This window comes from Arachis hypogaea, chromosome 11 (genome assembly GCF_003086295.3).
Source record: "Arachis hypogaea cultivar Tifrunner chromosome 11, arahy.Tifrunner.gnm2.J5K5, whole genome shotgun sequence".
Lineage (NCBI taxonomy): Eukaryota > Viridiplantae > Streptophyta > Magnoliopsida > Fabales > Fabaceae > Arachis > Arachis hypogaea.
The window spans coordinates 50156288-50175119 of record NC_092046.1 but is presented as its reverse complement, the minus strand read 5'-3'; the positions used below and the strand labels follow the sequence as shown (position 1 = coordinate 50175119).

Genomic DNA, 18832 nt, shown 5'->3' with positions numbered 1-18832 from the left:
ATCCATTGATCCATTTGCACACTGTCACTGTGCCCAACATTCGCAAGCTTGAAGCTCGTCACAGTCATCCCTTTCCAGATCCTACTCAGAATACCACAGGCAAGGTTTAGACTTTCCAGATCCCAAGAATGCTGCCAATGATTCTAGCCTATACCCCAAAGGTTCTAATCTCAGATTCAGATGCTCTGTTGTCAGGAGAGATGATGTGAATCGTTGATTAAAAACCCAAAAGAATATACTCCGGCTGTCGTCCAATGACTACGTTGAACATCATGTAGACCGCTTGTGGTTGTCAGGCACGCAGATCTTGGCTAAGCGAGTAACAAAGATAGTGGGTGATTGTCACGGGTCACCCTTTCATTCTGACTTAACTGAATTAAGTACGAGAGTATATCTTAGAGAAGAAGTAGGCATGAATTGAAGGAAAAACAATAGTACTTCCATTAATTCATGAAGAACAGCAGAGCTCCACACCTTAATCTATGGGCTATAGAAACTCTACCGTAGAAAATACATAAGTGAAAAGAGGTCTAGGCATGGCCATGAGGCCAGCCTCCAAACGTGAACAATGATAAAAAGATAGATCAAAAGATAATGTCTCAATACAATAGTAAAAAGTGCTCTATATACTAAACTAGTTACTAGGGTTTACAGAAAATGAGTAACAAAGTGCAGATAGTGCAGAAATCTACTTCTGGGGCCCACTTGGTGTGTGCTTGGGCTGAGCATTGAAGCTTTTTCGTGCATAGGCTGTTCTTGGAGTTAAACGCTGATAAACCACTATTTTATGGTTTATATTGTGTTTAATTGTATGGTTTTATCAATTCTTTACCCACTTATTCATATGATTAGCATGCATTTATAACTCTTTCCCAAAATTATTCCATGATTGAAAATTTGCTTCCTAGGGATTTTTAATTATGTATTTTAATTCTCCTTTATTCCATTCGATGCCGTGATCTGTGTGTTAAGTGTTTCAGGCTTTAGAGGGCATGAATGACTTGGAGATTGGAAAGAAAGCTTGCAAAAGTGGAAGGAACACAAGAAATGGAGGAGATGACCAGCGAGAAGTGACGCGGACGCATGGCTCACGCGACCGCGCGACATAGAGGAAATCGCAGTGACGCGGACGCATGGCTCACGCGACCGCGCGACATAGAGGAAATCGCAATGACGCGGACGCATGGCTCACGCGACCGCGCGGATCGGAATTGCACAAGTGATGCGGAGCGTGGACGACGCGCACGCGTGGCAAGGCAAAATGCCGGATGACGCGTCCGCATGAATGACGCAATCGCGTGAAACGCGCGATCTGCAGAATCTGCAGAATTTGCTGGGGGCGATTTTGGGCCCTGTTTTGACCCAGTTTTTGGCCCAGAAAAGCAAACTAGAGCCAGGGAACATGCAGAAACGAAGAAGAACATTCATTACAGACAATTCTCAGTTTTAGATCTAGTTTCTACTCCTCCTCTAGGTTTTCTCTCTACACATTCATAGTTCTTAGGATTTTATTTTTATTGCTTTTCGCATTGGGATATTGAGAAAGTTATTACCTCAGCAAGACTTCGTCATTCTCATTTGTTTTCCTTACCTGTCTCTTACTCTTCCATGTCCTTTGTTTACTCAGAATTATTATTGGATTATTTTTAGAATTTATTAATACAAGAACTATTTTTATTTCTAATTGATCCCTTTGATTATTATTTATCATGTCTTTCTATATTTCTCTTTCCTATGTTATGAATTCTACATTTAAAATGAGCGAGTAGTTTCGTAACTTGGATGGAAGTTGATTGAAAGTAAGACCTTGAGTTGGAATGCTTAAAAGAAAAAAAATTGTAATTACGTTTATTGTTGGATTGCCCTCTAGTCACTGACACCAATCCTTTTCAATTGAGCGGATTGGAATTTGTGAATAGAAATAGCTTTCCAACTTGCTTGACTTTCCCTTACCTAGTAAGGGATAACTAAATAGAACAACCCTCAATTATCAATTAATCTTGAGAGTACTCCAACAAGAATAGGGCTTCCAACTAATCTACTCCCAGTCAATATTTTTATTTAAAATTACATAAATTCTCCAATTTAATTTCCTATTATTCAACTCAAACCATTTTTGAAAACATCTGATTAATAAAATAGCACATCTCTCTGCAACTCGTTGGGAGACGACCTGGGATTCATACTCCCAGTATTTTAATTTAAATTTTGTGACAACCCTTCTAAATTGATAAGCGGATTTCTGGTTGGTTAAGAACTGTACTTGCAACATATTTCTTATAATAATTTCTTAACTCGCCAATTTTTGCCATGTCAAACGCCAGCTTGGGTGCCAGTTTGGGCGTTTAACTCCAATTCTGGTGCCAGTTTGGGCATTTTACGCCAGAAAATTTTAGGCTGGCATTGGATGCCAGTTTGGGCCATCAAATCTCGGGAAAAGTATGGACTATTATATATTTCTAGAAAGCCCAAGATGTCTACTTTCCAAAGCAATTGAGAGCGCGCTAATTGGGCTTCTATAACCCCAGAAAATCCACTTCGAGTGCAGAAGTGTCAGAATCCAACAACATATGCAGTCCTTTTTCACCCTCTGAATCAGATTTTTGCTCAGGTCCCTCAATTTCAGCCAGAAAATACCTGAAATCACAGAAAAACACACAAACTCATAGTAAAGTCCAAAAATGTGATTTTTGAATAAAAACTAATAAAAATATAATAAAAAGTAACTAAAACATACTAAAAACTATGTAAAAACAATGCTAAAAAGGGTATAAATTATCCGCTCATCACAACGCCAAACTTAAATTGTTGCTTGTCCCCAAGCAACTAAAAATAAAATAGGATAGAAAGAAGAGAAGATACAATGAATTCCAAACTTATCAATGAACTTAGTTCTAATTAGATGAGCGGGACTAGTAGCCTTTTTGCTTCTGAATAGTTTTGGCATCTCACTTTATCCTTTGAAGTTCAGAATGATTGGCATCCATAGGAACTCAGAATTCAGATAGTGTTATTGATTCTCTTAGTTCAATATGTTGATGCTTGAACACAGCTACTTTATGAGTCTTGGCTGTGACCCTAAGCATTTTGTTTTCCAATATTACCACTGGATACAAAAATGCCACAGACACATAACTGGGTGAACCTTTTCAAATTGTGACTCAGCTTTGCTAGAGTCCCCAGTTAGAGGTGCCCAGAGCTCTTAAGCACACTCTTTTTGCTTTGGACCACAACTTTAACCGCTCAGTCTCAAGCTTTTCACTTGACACCTTCACGCCACAAGCACATGGTTAGGGACAACTTGATTTAGTCGCTTAGGCCAGGATTTTATTCCTTTGGGCCCTCCTATCCATTAATGCTCAAAGCCTTGAATCCTTTTTTTTACCCTTGCCTTTTGGTTTAAAGGGTTATTGGCTTTTTCTGCTTGCATTTTCTTTTTTTTTCTTTTTCTTTATATTTTTTTCGCCAATTTTTTTTTCATTTTTTTTCGCAAGCTTTGTGTTCACTGCTTTTTCTTGCTTCAAGAATCAATTTTATGGTTTTTCAGATTATCAACAACATTTCTCCTTTTTCATTATTCTTTCAAGAGCCAACAATTTTAACATTCATAAACAACAATATAAAAAATATGCACTGTTCAAGCATTCATTTAGAAAACAAAAAGTATTGCCACCACATCAAAATAATTAAACTAATTTCAAGATACTCGAAATCATGCACTTCTTGTTCTTTTGAAAATAAAACATTTTTCATTTAAGAAAGGTGAAGGATTCATAGAACATTCATAACTTTAAGACATAGACACTAGATGGTGCACGAAATTGTGATCCTTAACAACGGCACCAAAAACTTGGTGTTCGGAACGTAATTCACACACTTTGTCATAACTTCACACAACTAACCAGCAAGTGCACTGGGTCGTCCAAGTAATAAACCTTACATGAGTAAAGGTCGATCCCACGGAGATTGTCAGCTTGAAGCAAGCTATGGTCACCTTGTAAATCTCAGTCAGGCGGATTCAAATAGTTATGGTGAATTGATAATAGAAATATAAGTAAAATATAGGATAGAGGTACTTATGTAATTCATTGGTGAGAATTTCAGATAAGCGTATGGAGTTGCTTTGTTCCTTCTGATTCTCTACTTTCCTATTGTCTTCATCCAATCCTTCATACTCCTTTCCATGGCAAGCGTCGTGTAGGGCATCACTATTGTCAATGGCTACATCCCATCCTCTCAGTGAAAATGGTCCAAAATGCGCTGTCACAGCACGGTTATTTATCTGTCGGTTCTCGATCATACTAGAATAGGATTCAGTAATCCTTTTGCGTCTGTCACTATGCCCAGCACTCACGAGTTTGAGTCTCATCACAGCCATCCCTTCCCAGATCCTACTCGAAATACCACAGACAAGGTTTAGACTTTTCGGATCTCAAGAATGGCCGCCAATAATTCTAGCCTATACCATGAAGACTCTGATCTCATGGAATGGAGGGATCTTTTGTCAGGCGAGGCAACCATGCATCATGAACCAGGAGGCTAAGAGATACGCACTCAAGCTATCGCAAGTAAAACGGAAGTGGTTGTCAGGCACGCGTTCATAGGTGAGAATGATGATGAGTGTCACGGATCATCACCTTCTTCAAGTTGAAGAACAAGTGTATATCATAGATAAGAAATAGGCTTGAATTGAATAGAAAAACAATAGTACTTTGCATTAATTCATGAGGAACAGCAGAGCTCCACACCTTAATCTATGGTGTGTAGAAACTCTACCGTTGAAAATACATAAGTGATAATAGTCCAGGCATGGCCGAATGGCCAGCCCCCATAAAGGTCCAGGATAGCATAAAACTGATCAAAGATGTCTAACACAATAGTAAAAGGTCCTATTTATATCAGACTAGTTACTAGGGTTTACAGAAATGAGTAAATGATGCAGAAATCCACTTCCGGGGCCGACTTGGTGTGTGCTTGGGCTGAGCATTGAGCTTTACATGTGTAGAGGCTTCTCTTGGAGTTGAACGCCAGTTTGTAACCTCTTTCTGGCATTTAACTCTACTTTGCAACCTGTCTCTGGCGTTTAACTCCAGAATAGGGCAGGAAGCTGGCGTTGAATACCAGTTTGCGTCATCTAAACTCGGGCAAAGTATGGACTATTATATATTGCTGGAAAGCCCTAAATGTTTGCTTTCCAATACAATTGAAAGTGCGCCATTTGGAGTTTTGTAGCTCCGAAAAATCCACTTTGAGTGCAGGGAGGTCAGAATCCAACAACATCTGCAGTCCTTCTTCAACCTCTGAATCTGATTTTTGCTCAAGTCCCTCAATTTCAGCCAGAAAATACCTGAAATCACAGAAAAACACACAAACTCATAGTAAAGTCCAGAAATGTGACTTTTATTTAAAAACTAATAAAAATATATTAAAAACTAACTAAATCATACTAAAAACTATGTAAAAACAATTCCAAAAAGCGTATAAATTATCCGCTCATCACAACACGAAACTTAAATTGTTGCTTGTCTCCAAGCAACTGAAAATCAAATAGGATAAAAAGAAGAGAATATACTATAAATTCCAAAATATCAATGAAACTTAGCTCCAATCAGATGAGTGGGACTAGTAGCTTTTTGCCTCTTGAATAGTTTTGGCATCTCACTTTATCCATTGAAGTTCAGAATGATTGGCATCTATAGGAACTTAGAATTTAGATAGTGTTATTGATTCTCCTAGTTTAGTATGTTGATTCTTGAACACAGCTACTTTATGAGTCTTGGCCGTGGCCCTAAGCACTTTGTTTTCCAGTATTACCACCGGATACATACATGCCATAGACACATAACTAGGTGAACTTTTTCAGATTGTGACTCAGCTTTGCTAAAGTCCCCAATTAGAGGTGTCCAAGGTTTTTAAGCACACTCTTTTTTTGCTTTGGACCTTGACTTTAACTGCTCAGTCTCAAGTTTTCACTTGACACCTTCACGCCACAAGCACATGGTTAGGGACAGCTTGGTTTAGCCGCTTAGGCCAGGATTTTATTCCTTTAGGCCCTCCTATCCACTGATGCTCAAAGCCTTGGATCCTTTCTATTACCCTTGCCTTTTGGTTTTAAGGGCTATTGGCTTTTTGCTCTTGCCTGTTGGTTTAAAGAGCTTTTGGCTTTTTCTGCTTGCCTTTTCTTTTTCTTTCTTTTTTTTTGCCATTTTTTTTCTCTTCTCTTTTTTTCGCAAGCTTTTGTATTCACTACTTTTTCTTGCTTCAAGAATCAATTTTATGATTTTTTAGATTATCAAATAACATGTCTCCTTTTTCATTATTCTTTCAAGAGCCAACATATTTAGCATTCATAAACAACAATTTCAAAAGACATATGCACTGTTCAAGCATTCATTCAGAAAACAAAAAGTATTGTCACCACATCAAAATAATTAAACTAATTTCAAGGATGAATTCGAAACCATGTAGTTCTTGTTCTTTTATTTTTAGAACATTTTTCATTTAAGAGAGGTGATGGAGTCATAGGACATTCATAGCTTTAAGACATAGACACTTAAACACTAATGATCATATAGTAAAGACATAAACATAAATAAAACATAAAGCATAATAAACAAAAAACAGGAAATTAAGAACAAGAAGATTAAGAAACGGGTCCACCTTAGTGAGGGTGGCGTCTTCCTCTTCTTGAAGAACCAATGGTGCTCTTGAGCTCCTCTATGTCTCTTCCTTGTCTTTGTTGTTCATCCCTCATAGCTCTTTGATCTTCCCTAATTTCATGGATGATGATGGAGTACTCTTGGTGCTCCATCCTTAGTTGTCCCATGTTGGAACTTAATTCTCCTAGGGAGGTGTTGATTTGCTCCCAATAATTCTGTGGAGGAAAGTGCATCCCCTGAGGCATCTCAGGGATTTCCTGGTGAGGAATTTCCTCATGCTCTTATTGAGGTCCATGATCTCTTGTTTGCTCCATCCTTTTCTTAGTGATGGGCTTATCCTCTTCAATGAGGATGTCTCCCTCTATGTCAATTCCAGCCGAATTGCAGAGGTGGCAAATAAGGTGAGGAAAGGCTAACCTTGCCAAAGTGGATGACTTGTCAGCCACCTTGTAGAGTTCTTGAGGTATAATCTCATGAACCTCTACTTCCTCCCCAATCATGATACTATGGATCATGATGGCCCGGTCTACAGTAACTTCAGACCAGTTGCTAGTAGGAATGATTGAGCGCTGAATGAACTCCAACCATCCTCTAGCTACAGGCTTAAGATCCGGTCTTCTTAATTGAACCGGCTTGCCTCTTGAGTCAACTTTCCATTGAGCTCCTTCCACACATATGTCCATGAGGACTTGGTCCAACCTTTGATCAAAATTGACCCTTCTAGTGTAGGGGTTTGCATTTTCTTGCATCATTGGCAAGTTGAACGCTAACCTTACATTTTTCGGACTAAAATCTAAGTATTTCCCCCGAACCATGGTGAGCCAATGCTTTGGATTTAGGTTCACACTTTGATCATGGTTCCTAGTGATCCATGCGTTTGCATAGAACTCTTGAACCATTAAGATCCCGACTTGTTGAATGGGGTTGGTGAGAACTTCTCAACCTTTTCTTTGGATCTCAAGTCGGATTTCCGGATACTCATTCTTTTTGAGCTTGAAAGGAACCTCAGGGATCACTTTCTTCTTGGCCACAACTTCATAGAAGTGGTCTTGATGGACCTTTAAGATGAATTTCTCCATCTCCCATGACTCAGAGGTGGAAGCAATTGCCTTCCCTTTCCTCTTTCTTGAGGATTCTCTAGCCTTAGGTGCCATTGATGGTTATGGAAAAAAAAGCAATGATTTTTACCACACCAAACTTAAAATGTTTGCTCGTCCCCGAGCAAAAGAAGAGAGATAGAAGGAGAAGAAGAAAAAGAATGGAGGAGAGGAAGAGAGGTGTGTATTCGGCCAAAGGTAAGAAGGAAGGGTTGTGTTGTGTGAAAATGAAGAAGGAATGAGGGGTTTATATAGGGGTGGGGGGAGGTTTAGGGTTCGGCAATTAGGGTTGGGTTTGGGAGGAAAAAGAGTTTGAATTTTGGAGGTAGGTAGGGTTTATGGGGAAGAGTGGATGGATGTGAATGGTGAAGAGGAGAGAAGAAGTGGTGGGGATCCTGTGGGGTCCACAAATCCTGTGGGGATCCTGTGGGGTCCACAGATCCAGTGGGGTCAATGACTTAACATCCCTGCTCTAATTAGGCGTGTAAAACGCCCTTGCTGTGCAATCCTGGCGTTTAACGCCAAACTGCTGCCTGTTTTTGGCGTTAAACGCCTAAAAGTAGCCTGTTTCTGGCATTTAACGCCAGGTAGATGCTTGTTTCTGGCATTAAACGCCAGAAAAATGCTTGTTTCTAGCGTTTAAACGCCGGAATGCTCCTCCTCCAGGGTGTGCTATTTTTTTATGCTGTTTTTCATTTTGTTTTTTATTTTTTTTTTTGTAGTTTTTGTGACTCCACATGATCATCAACCTAATAAAACACGAAATAGAAATAAAAATAAAATAGATATAATTAAATAACATTGGGTTGCCTCCCAACAAGTGCTTCTTTAATGTCAATAGCTTGACAGTGAGCTCTCATGGAGCCTCACAGATGTTCAGAGCATTGTTGGGACCTCCCAACACCAAACTTAGAGTTTGAATGTGGGGGTTCAACACCAAACTTAGAGTTTGGTTGTGGCCTCCCAACACCAAACTTAGAGTTTAACTGTGGGGGCTTTGGTTGACTCTACAGTGAGAGAAGTTTTTCATGCTTCCTCTCCATGGTTACAGAAGGAGATCCTTGAGTTTTAAACACAAGGTTGTCCTCATTCAGTTGAAGGATCAACTCTCCTCTGTCCACATCAATCACAGCTTTTGCTGTGGCTAGGAAGGGTCTTCCAAGGATGATGGATTCATCCTCATCCTTCCCAGTGTCTAGGATTATGAAATCAGCAGGGATGTAAAGGCTTTCAACCTTCACTAACACGTCCTCTACTTGTCCATAAGCCTGTTTTCTTGAGTTGTCTGCCATCTCTAATGAGATTCTGGCAGCTTGCACCTCAAAGATCCCAAGTTTCTCCATTACAGAGAGTGGCATTAAGTTTATTCCTGACCCCAGGTCACACAGAGCCTTCTCAAAGGTCATGGTGCCTTGTTACAGGGAATTAGGAATTTACCAGGATCCTATTTCTTTTGAGGTAATTTCTGCCTATCCAATACATTTAGTTCATTGGTGAGCAAGGGAGGTTCATCTTCCCAAGTCTCATTACCAAATAATTTGGCATTCAGCTTCATGATTGTACCAAGGTACTTAGTAACTTGCTCTTCAGTAATGTCTTCATCCTCTTCAGAGGGTGAATACTCATCAGAGCTCATGAAGGGCAAAAAGAGGTTCAATAGAATCTCTATGGTCTCTAGATGAGTCTCAGATTCCTTTGGTTCTGCAAAGGGAAACTCCTTATAGGTCAATGGACGTCCCAGGAGGTCTTCCTCACTAGGATTCAAGTCCTTCTCCTCCTCTTTGGGTTCGGCCATACCAAGTAAGGTAATGGCCTTGCACTCTCTTTTTGGATTCTCTTCTGTATTGCTTGGGAGAGTACTAGGAGGAGTTTTAGTGACCCTTTTACTCAGCTGGCCTACTTGTGCCTCCAGATTTCTAATGGAGGACCTTGTTTCATTCATGAAACTTAAAGTGGCCTTAGATAGATCAGAGACTATATTTGCTAAGCTAGATAGATTCTTCTGAAAATTCTCTGTCTGTTGCTGAGTGGATGATGGGAAAGGCTTGCTATTGCTAAACTTGTTTCTTCCACCATTAATAAAGCCTTGTTGAGGCTTTTGTTGATCCTTCCATGAGAAATTTGGATGATTTCTCCATGAAGGATTATAGGTACTCCCTTAGTGTTCCCCATGTAATTCACCTCTGCTATTGCAAGGTTCTCAGGATCATAAGCTTCTTCTTCAGAAGATGCCTCTTGAGTACTGTTGGATGCAGCTTGCAATCCATTCAGACTCTGAGAAATCATATTGACTTGCTGAGTCAATATTTTATTCTGAGCCAATATGGCATTCAGAGTATCAATTTCAAGAACTTCCTTCCTCTGAGGCGTCCCATTACTTATAGGATTCCTTTCAGAAGTGTACATGAACTGGTTATTTGCAACCATGTCAATGAGTTCTTGAGCTTCTGCAGGCATTTTCTTTAGATGAATGGATCCACCTGTAGAATGGTCCAATGACATCTTTGATAATTCAGACAGACTATCATAGAATATATCCAGGATGGTCCATTCTGAAAGCATGTCAGAAGGACACTTTTTGGTCAGTTACTTATACCTCTCCCAAGCTTCATAGAGGGATTTACCTTCTTTCTGTTTGAAGGTTTGAACATCCACTCTAAGCTTGCTAAGCTTTTGAGGAGGAAAGAACTTGGCTAAGAAAGCTGTGACCAGCTTATCCCAAGAGTTCATGCTATCCTTAGGTTGAGAGTCCAACTATATTCTAGCTCTGTCTCTTACATGAAACGGGAAAAGCATAAGCATGTAGACCTCGGCGTCAACCCCATTGGTCTTAACAGTATCACAGATCTGCAAGAATTCAGTTAAGAACTGAAAAGGATCTTCTGCTGGAAGTCCATGAAACTTGCAGTTCTGTTGCATTAGAGAAACTAATTGAGGCTTTAGCTCAAAATTGTTTGCTCCAATGGCAGGGATTGAGATGCTTCTTCCATGTAAATTGGAATTTGGTGCAGTAAAGTCACCAAGCATCTTCCTTGCATTGTTATTATTTTTGGCCATGTCTCCTTCTTTTTCGAAAATTTCTGTCAGATTTTCTCTAGAGAGTTGTGCTTTAGCTTCCCTTAGCTTCCTCTTCAAACTCCTTTTAGGTTCAGGATCAGCTTCAACAAGAGTGTTCTTATCCTTGTTCCTGCTCATATGAAAAAGAAGAAAACAGAAAAGAAGAGAAATCCTCTATGTCACAGTATAGAGATTCCTTTATGTGAGTAGAAGAAGAAAAGAAATTCGAACACAGAAAGAGGGAGAGGGTTCGAATTTTTAAGAAGAAGAGAAGTGTTAGTAGATAAATAAATAATTAGGAGGAGGTGAGAGAGAAGAATTTTCGAAAATCATTGAAAAGAAAAAAATATTTTTTTGTTTTTAATTTAAAAATTAAAGTTAAAATTCGAAATAAGAAAAGAAAAAAATTAAAATTAAAATTTAAAATAATTAGTTAATTAAAAAGAAATTTTGAAAAAGAGGAAGGTGATTTTCGAAAATCAGAGAGAGAATTAGTTAGGTAATTTTGAAAAAGATATGATTGAAATAGTAAACTTTTAAAATCAAACAAAAAGTCAAATAGTTAATTGAAAAATATTTGAAAATCAATTTTTGAAAAGATAAGAAGTTAGAAAAGATTTTGAAATTGATTTTGAAAAAGATGTGATTGAAACTTATTTTGAAAAAGATTTGAAAAATAAATTTAAAAAGATTTTATTTTTGAAATCAAAGTTGATTACTTGACTAACAAGAAACTTAAAAGATATGATTCTAGTGTTTAAAGATTGAACCTTTCTTACTAGGCAAGTGGTGCACGAAATTGTGATGTCCAGGCTCGAACAATCCCTGGTAATGGCTCCAAAGCTTGGTGCTTTGATCTTAATACATAATTGTCACAATTTCGATACAACTAACCAGCAAGTGCACTGGGTCGTCCAAGTAATACCTTACGTGAGTAAGGGTCGAATCCCACGGAGATTGTTGGTATGAAGCAAGCTATGGTCACCTTGTAAATCTCAGTCAGGCGGATATAAAGTGATAATGGTGTTTTCGAATATTATATAGTAAAATAGGGATAGAGATACTTATGTAAATCATTGGTAGGAATTTCAGATAAGCGAATGGAGATGCTTTTCGTTCCTCTGAACCTCTGCTTTCCTGCTATCTTCATCCAATCAGTCTTACTCCTTTCCATGGCTGGCTTTATGCAAGGGCATCACCGTTGTCAGTGGCTACATCCCCTCCTCTCAGTGAATAATATGCTCACGCACTCTGTCACGGCACGGCTATTCATCTGTCGGTTCTCGATCATGCTGGAATAGGATTCACCCTCCTTTTGCGTCTGTCACTAACGCCCAACAATCGCGAGTTTGAAGCTCGTCACAGTCATTCAATCATTGAATCCTACTCAGAATACCACAGACAAGGTTTAGACCTTCTGGATTCTCTTGAATGCCGCCATCATTCTAGCTTACGCCACGAAGAATCTGGTTAGGAGATCTAAGAGATACTCATTCTAGCTTAATTCATGTAGAACAGAAGTGTTTGTCAGGCACGCGTTCATAGGGGAGAATGGTGATGAGCGTCACACATAATCATCACCTTCATCACGTTCTTGGGTGCGAATGGATATCTTAGAAGCGAAATAAGAAGAATTGAATAGAAAATAGTAGTACTTTGCATTAATCTTTGAGGAACAGCAGAGCTCCACACCTTAATCTATGGAGTGTAGAAACTCTACCGTTGAAAATACATAAGTGAAAGGTCCAGGCATGGCCGTGTGGCCAGCCCCTATGGTCTAAGAACAATGCGTTCAAAGATGGTCAAAAAGACGTCTAATACAATAGTAAGAGGTCCTATTTATAATAAACTAGTCACTAGGGTTTACATGAGTAAGTAATTGATGTACAAATCCACTTCCGGGGCCCACTTGGTGTGTGTTTGGGCTGAGCTTAAGTGTAGCACGTGCAGAGGCCATTTGTGGAGTTGAACGCCAGTTTCTGTGCCAGTTTGGGCGTTCAACTCTGGTTTTGGATCCTTTTCTGGCGCTGGACGCCAGATTTGGGCAGAAGGCTGGCGTTGAACGCCAGTTTACTTCGTCCATTCTTGGCCAAAGTATGGACTATTATATATTGCTGGAAAGCCCTGGATGTCTACTTTCCAACGCAATTGGAAACGCGCAATTTCGAGTTCTGTAGCTCCATAAAATCCACTTTGAGTGCAGGGAGGTCAGAATCCAACAACATCAGTAGTCCTTTTTCAACCTCTGAATCTGATTTCTGCTCAAGTCCCTCAATTTCAGTCAGAAAATACCTGAAATCACAGAAAAACACACAAACTCATAGTAAAGTCCAGAAATGTGAATTTAACATAAAAACTAATGAAAACATCCCTAAAAGTAACTAGATTCTACTAAAAACATACTAAAAACAATGCCAAAAAGCGTATAAATTATCCGCTCATCACAACACCAAACTTAAATTGTTGCTTGTCCCCAAGCAACTGAAAATCAAATAGGATAAAAAGAAGAGAATATACTATAAATTCCAAACTATCAATGAAACAGAGCTTCAATCGTATGAGCGGGACTTATAGCTTTTTGCCTCTTGAATAGTTTTGGCATCTCACTTTATCCATTGAAGTTTAGAATGATTGGCATCTATAGGAACTTCAGATTTCAAATAGTGTTATTGACTCTCCTAGTTCAGTATGATGATTCTTGAACACAGCTTCTTTATGAGTCTTGGCCGTGGCCCTAAGCACTTTGTTTTCCAGTATTACCACCGGATACATAAATGCCACAGACACATAATTGGGTGAACCTTTTCAGATTGTGACTCAGCTTTGCTAAAGTCCCCAATTAGAGGTGTCCAGGGTTCTTAAGCACACTCTTCTTTTGCTTTGGACCTTGACTTTAACCGCTCAGTCTCAAGTTTTCACTTGACACCTACACGCCACAAGCACATGGTTAGGGACAGCTTGGTTTAGCCGCTTAGACCAGGATTTTATTCCTTTAGGTCCTCCTATCCACTGATGCTCAAAGCCTTGGGATCCTTTTTATTTGCCCTTGCCTTTTGGTTTTAAGGTTTATTGGCTTTTTCTGCTTGCTTTTTCTTTTTCTTTCTATTTTTTTTTTCGCCTATATTTTTTTTTCTGCAAGCTTTGTTCTTTGCTGCTTTTTCTTGCTTCAAGAATCATTTTTATGATTTTTCAGATTATCAAATAACATGTTTCCTAGTCATCATTCTTTCAAGAGCCAACATATTTAACATTCTTAAACAACAACTTCAAAAGTCATATGCACTGTTCAAGCATACATTCAGAAAACAAGAAGCATTGTCACCACATCAATATAATTAAGCTAAGTTCAAGGATAAATTCAAAACTCATGTACTTCTTGTTCTTTTGAATTAAAACATTTTTCATTTAAGAAAGGTGATGGATTCATAGGACATTTATAACTTTAAGACATAGTTACTGACTACTAATGATCATGTAATGAAGACACAAACACAGATAAGCACATAACATAGAAAACGAAAAATAGAAGAAACAAGAACAAGGAATGAATCCACCTTAGTGATGGTGGCGTTTCCTTCTTGAGGAACCAATGATGTCCTTGAGCTCTTCTATGTCTCTTCCTTGTCTTTGTTGCTCCTCCTTCATTGCTTTTAGATCTTCTCTGATTTCATGAAGGATGAAGGAGTGCTCTTGATGTTCCACCCTTAGTTGCTTCCAATAATTGCGTGGAAGAAAATGTATCCCCTGAGGTATCTCAGGGATCTCTTGATTTGCAGTCAAATGTTCTACCACTGAGCTATAGACCCTTGATGGAAGCTTTTGTCTTCCCTTTCCTCTTTCTAGAGGTTTCTCTGGCCTTAGGTGCCATCAATGGTTATGGAAAAAACAAAAAAGCTATGCTTTTACCACACCAAACTTAGAATGTTGCTCGCCCTCGAGCAAAAGAAGAAAGAATAGAAGAAGAAGAGGATATGGAGGAGATGGATGGCTGTGTGTATTCGGCCATATGGGTGGGATTGGGTGGGGAAGAGATGTTGAATTTTTGAAGGTAAGTGGGTGTATGGGTGTGAGTGGTAAATGGAAGACAGAAGGGATGAGTGTTTATTGGGAATAGAGGATGATTGAGAAGAGAGAAGAGAGTGAGTGAAGGTAGGTGGGGATCCTGTGGGGTCCACAGATCTTGGGGTGTCAAGGCATTTACATCCCTACACCAATTTAGGCATGCAAAATGCCCTTGCACACAACTCTGGGCGTTCAGCGCCAGGTCGGTGCCCATTTTGGGCGTTCAACGCCCATTTGCTGCCATTTCTGGCGTTGAACGCCAGAACCATGCTTGTTCTGGGCGTTCAGCGCCAGGATGCTCCCATTCTGGGCGTTCAGCGCCAGAACTATGCTCTGTTCTGGCGTTTGAACGCCAGACAGATGCTCCTCCAGGGTGTGATTTTTCTCCTGCTGTTTTTGATTCCGTTCTTGATTTTTTTGTTTATTTTGTGACTCCACATGATCATGAACCTAAGAAAACATGAAAAACAATAAAAATAAGAATTAGATAAACATTGGGTTGCCTCCCAACAAGCGCTTCTTTAATGTCAATAGCTTGACAGTGGGCTCTCATGGAGCCTCACAGATGTGCAGAGCTTTGTTGAGACTTTCCAACACCAAACTTAGAGTTTGGATATGGGAGTTCAACACCAAACTTAGAGTTTGGTTGTGGCCTCCCAACACCAAACTTGGAGTTTGACTGTGGGGGCTCTGGTTGACTCTGCTTTGAGAGAAGCTTTTCAAGCTTCCTCTCCATGGTTGCAGAGGGAGATCCTTGAGTTTTGAATACAAGGGAGTTCTCATTCCATTGAAGGAATATTTCACCTCTGTCAATATCAATCACAGCTCTTGCTGTGGCCAGGAAAGGTCTTCCTAGGATGATGGATTCATCCTCTTCCTTTCCAGTATCCAGGACTATGAAATCAGTAGGTATGTAAAGGCCCTCAACCTTTACTAATACATCTTCTACTTGTCCATAAGCCTGTTTTCTTGAGCTGTCTGCCATCTCTAGTGAGATTTTAGCAGCTTGCACCCCATAGATTCCCAGTTTTTCTATTACCGAGAGGGGCATGAGGTTTATCCCTGAACCAAGGTCACACAGAGCCTTAAAGATCATGGTGCCTATGGTACAAGGGATTATGAACTTTCCAAGATCCTGTCTCTTCTGAGGCAATGTCAGTTGATCCAGATCACTTAGTTCATTGATGAACAAGGGAGGTTCAACTTCCCAAGTATCAATGCCAAATAATTTGGCATTCAGCTTCATGATTGCCCCAAGAAACTTGGCAGTTTGCTCTTCAGTAACATCCTCATTCTCTTCAGAAGAGGAATACTCATCAGAGCTCATGAAGGGCATAAGGAGGTTCAATGGAATCTCTATGGTCTCTAGATGAGTCTCAGATTCCTTTGGTTCCTCAGAGGGAAGCTCCTTATTGACCACTGGACGTCCCAGGAGGTCTTCCTCCTTGGGATTCACGTCCTCTCCTTCCCTTACAGGTTCAGCCATGGCGCTTATGTCAATGGCCTTGCACTCTCCTTTTGGGTTCTCTTCTGTATTGCTTGGGAGAGTGCTAGGAGGGATTTCAGGGATCCTTTTACTCATCTGGCCCACTTGTGCTTCCAGATTTCTAATGGAAGATCTTGTTTCATTCATGAAACTTACAGTGGCCTTAGATAGATCAGAGACTAAATTTGCTAAGTTAGAAGCATTTTGTTCAGAGTTCTCTGTCAGTTGCTGAGTTGATGATGGAAAAGGCTTGCTATTGCTAAACCTATTTCTTCCACCATTATTAAAGCCTTGTTGGGGCTTTTGATCCTTCCATGAGAAATTTGGATGATTTTTCCATGTTGAGTTATAGGTGTTTCCATAAGGTTCACCTAAGTAATTTACCTCTGCTATTGCAGGGTTCTCAGGATCATAGGCTTCTTCTTCAGAAGATGCCTCTTGAGTACTGTTGGATGCAGCTTGCATTCCATGCAGACTCTGAGAGATCATATTGACTTGCTGAGTCAATATTTTGTTCTGAGCCAATATGGCATTCAGAGTATCAACTTCAAGAACTCCCTTCTTCATAGGCGTCCCATTACTCACAGGATTCCTTTCAGAAGTGTACATGAACTGGTTATTAGCAACCATGTCAATGAGTTCTTGAGCTTCTGCAGGCGTTTTCTTTAGGTGAATGGATCCACCTGCAGAAGTGTCCAGTGACATCTTTGATAGCTCAGATAAACCATCATAGAATATATCCAGGATGGTCCATTCTGAAAGCATGTCAGAAGGACACTTTTTGGTCAACTGTTTGTATCTTTCCCAAGCTTCATAGAGGGATTCACCTTCTTTCTGTCTGAAGGTTTGAACATCAGCTCTAAGCTTGCTCAGCTTTTGAGGAGGAAAGTACTTGGCTAAGAAAGCCGTGACCAGCTTATCCCAAGAGTTCAGGCTGTCTTTGGGTTGAGAATCCAACCATAATCTAGCTCTGTCTCTTACAGCAAAAGGGAAAAGCATGAGCCTGTAGACTTCAGGATCTACTCCATTAGTCTTAACAGTATCACATATCTGCAAGAATTCAGTTAAGAACTGAAAAGGATCTTCAGATGGAAGTCCATGAAACTTGCAGTTCTGCTGCATCAGAGAAACTAATTGAGGTTTCAGCTCAAAGTTGTTTGCTCCAATGGCAGGAATGGAGATGCTTCTTCCATGTAAATTGGAATTTGGTGCAGTAAAGTCACCAAGCATCTTCCTTACATTATCATTATTTTCGGCTGCCATCTCCTCTGCCTGTTCGAAAATTTCTGAAAGGTTATCTCTGGATTGTTGTATTTTAGCTTCTCTTAATTTTCTCTTCAGAGTCCTTTCAGGTTCTGGATCTGCTTCCACAAGAATGTTTTGGTCCTTGCTCCTGCTCATATGACAAAGAAGAAGGCACAGAAAAATAATAATAATAATAATAGAGATCCTTTATACCACAGTATAGGGATCCCTTTGTGAGTGGAAGAAAAGAGGGGGAGACAAAGAATGTGATGTAAAGGAAGAAACACAACTGTACGAATGGAAGAGATGTGAGATGAGATGTTAGGATATGAATGAATAAATAGAATGAGATGGGGGAGGGATAATTTTCGAAAATTATTTTGAAAAAGAGTTAGTGATTTTTGAAAAATGGTTTTTGAAAAAATGTTAGTAATTTTCGAAAATTTTTGAAATCAAAAATAAAAGATAAAAATAATTAGTTAATTAAAAAGAAATATTTGAAAAAGAGGGAAAATATTTTCAAAAATGAGAGAGAGAGAGTTAGTTAGGTAGTTTTGAAAAAGTTAAGAAACAAACAAAAAGTTAGTTAGTTAGTTGAAACAAATTTTGAAAAGATAAGAAGTTAGGAAGTTAGAAAAGATTTTTGAAAAGATATTTTTGAAAAAGATAAGATAAGAAGATATTTTTGAAAAGATATGATTGAAATTAGTTTTGAAAAAGATTTGATTTTTAAAATCTCAATTAATGACTTGATTCATAAGAAATCACAAGATATGATTCTAGAACTTAAAGTTTGAATCTTTCTTAACAAGCAAGTAACAAACTTCAAATTTTTGAATCAACACATTAATTGATTATGTTATTTTCGAAAATTTGGTATAAAAATAAGAAAAAGATTTTTTGAAAAATATTTTTGGAATTTTCGAAAATAACTAAGAATTTTGAAAAAGATTTGATTTTTGAAAAAGATTTTGAAAAAGATAAGATTTTCAAATTGAAAATTTGATTTGACTCATAAGAAACAATTTGATTTTAAAAATTTTTGAAAAAGTCAATCCAAATTTTCGAATTTGATGAGAGAAAAAGGGAAAGATATTTTTTTGATTTTTGAATTTTTATGATGCACGAGAGAAAAACACTAAAAAGATGCAATGCATGAAATTTTTAGATCAAAACATGTGATGCATGCAAGAATGCTATGAATGTCAAGATGAACACCAAGAACA

General features: G+C 38.9%; 2 non-coding genes across 2 annotated transcripts; both read left to right on the top strand.

Annotated features, from left to right (window-relative positions):
• The first annotated feature begins 10312 nt into the window (after window positions 1–10312).
• On the top strand, window positions 10313–10420 carry LOC112725334 (small nucleolar RNA R71). The gene has a single exon (XR_003164449.1). It is a non-coding gene; the product is annotated as a small nucleolar RNA R71 (small nucleolar RNA).
• A 6700-nt stretch (window positions 10421–17120) lies between these two features.
• LOC112724570 (small nucleolar RNA R71) lies at window positions 17121–17228 on the top strand. Its single transcript, XR_003163726.1, has one exon. It is a non-coding gene; the product is annotated as a small nucleolar RNA R71 (small nucleolar RNA).
• Window positions 17229–18832: the final 1604 nt, after the last annotated feature.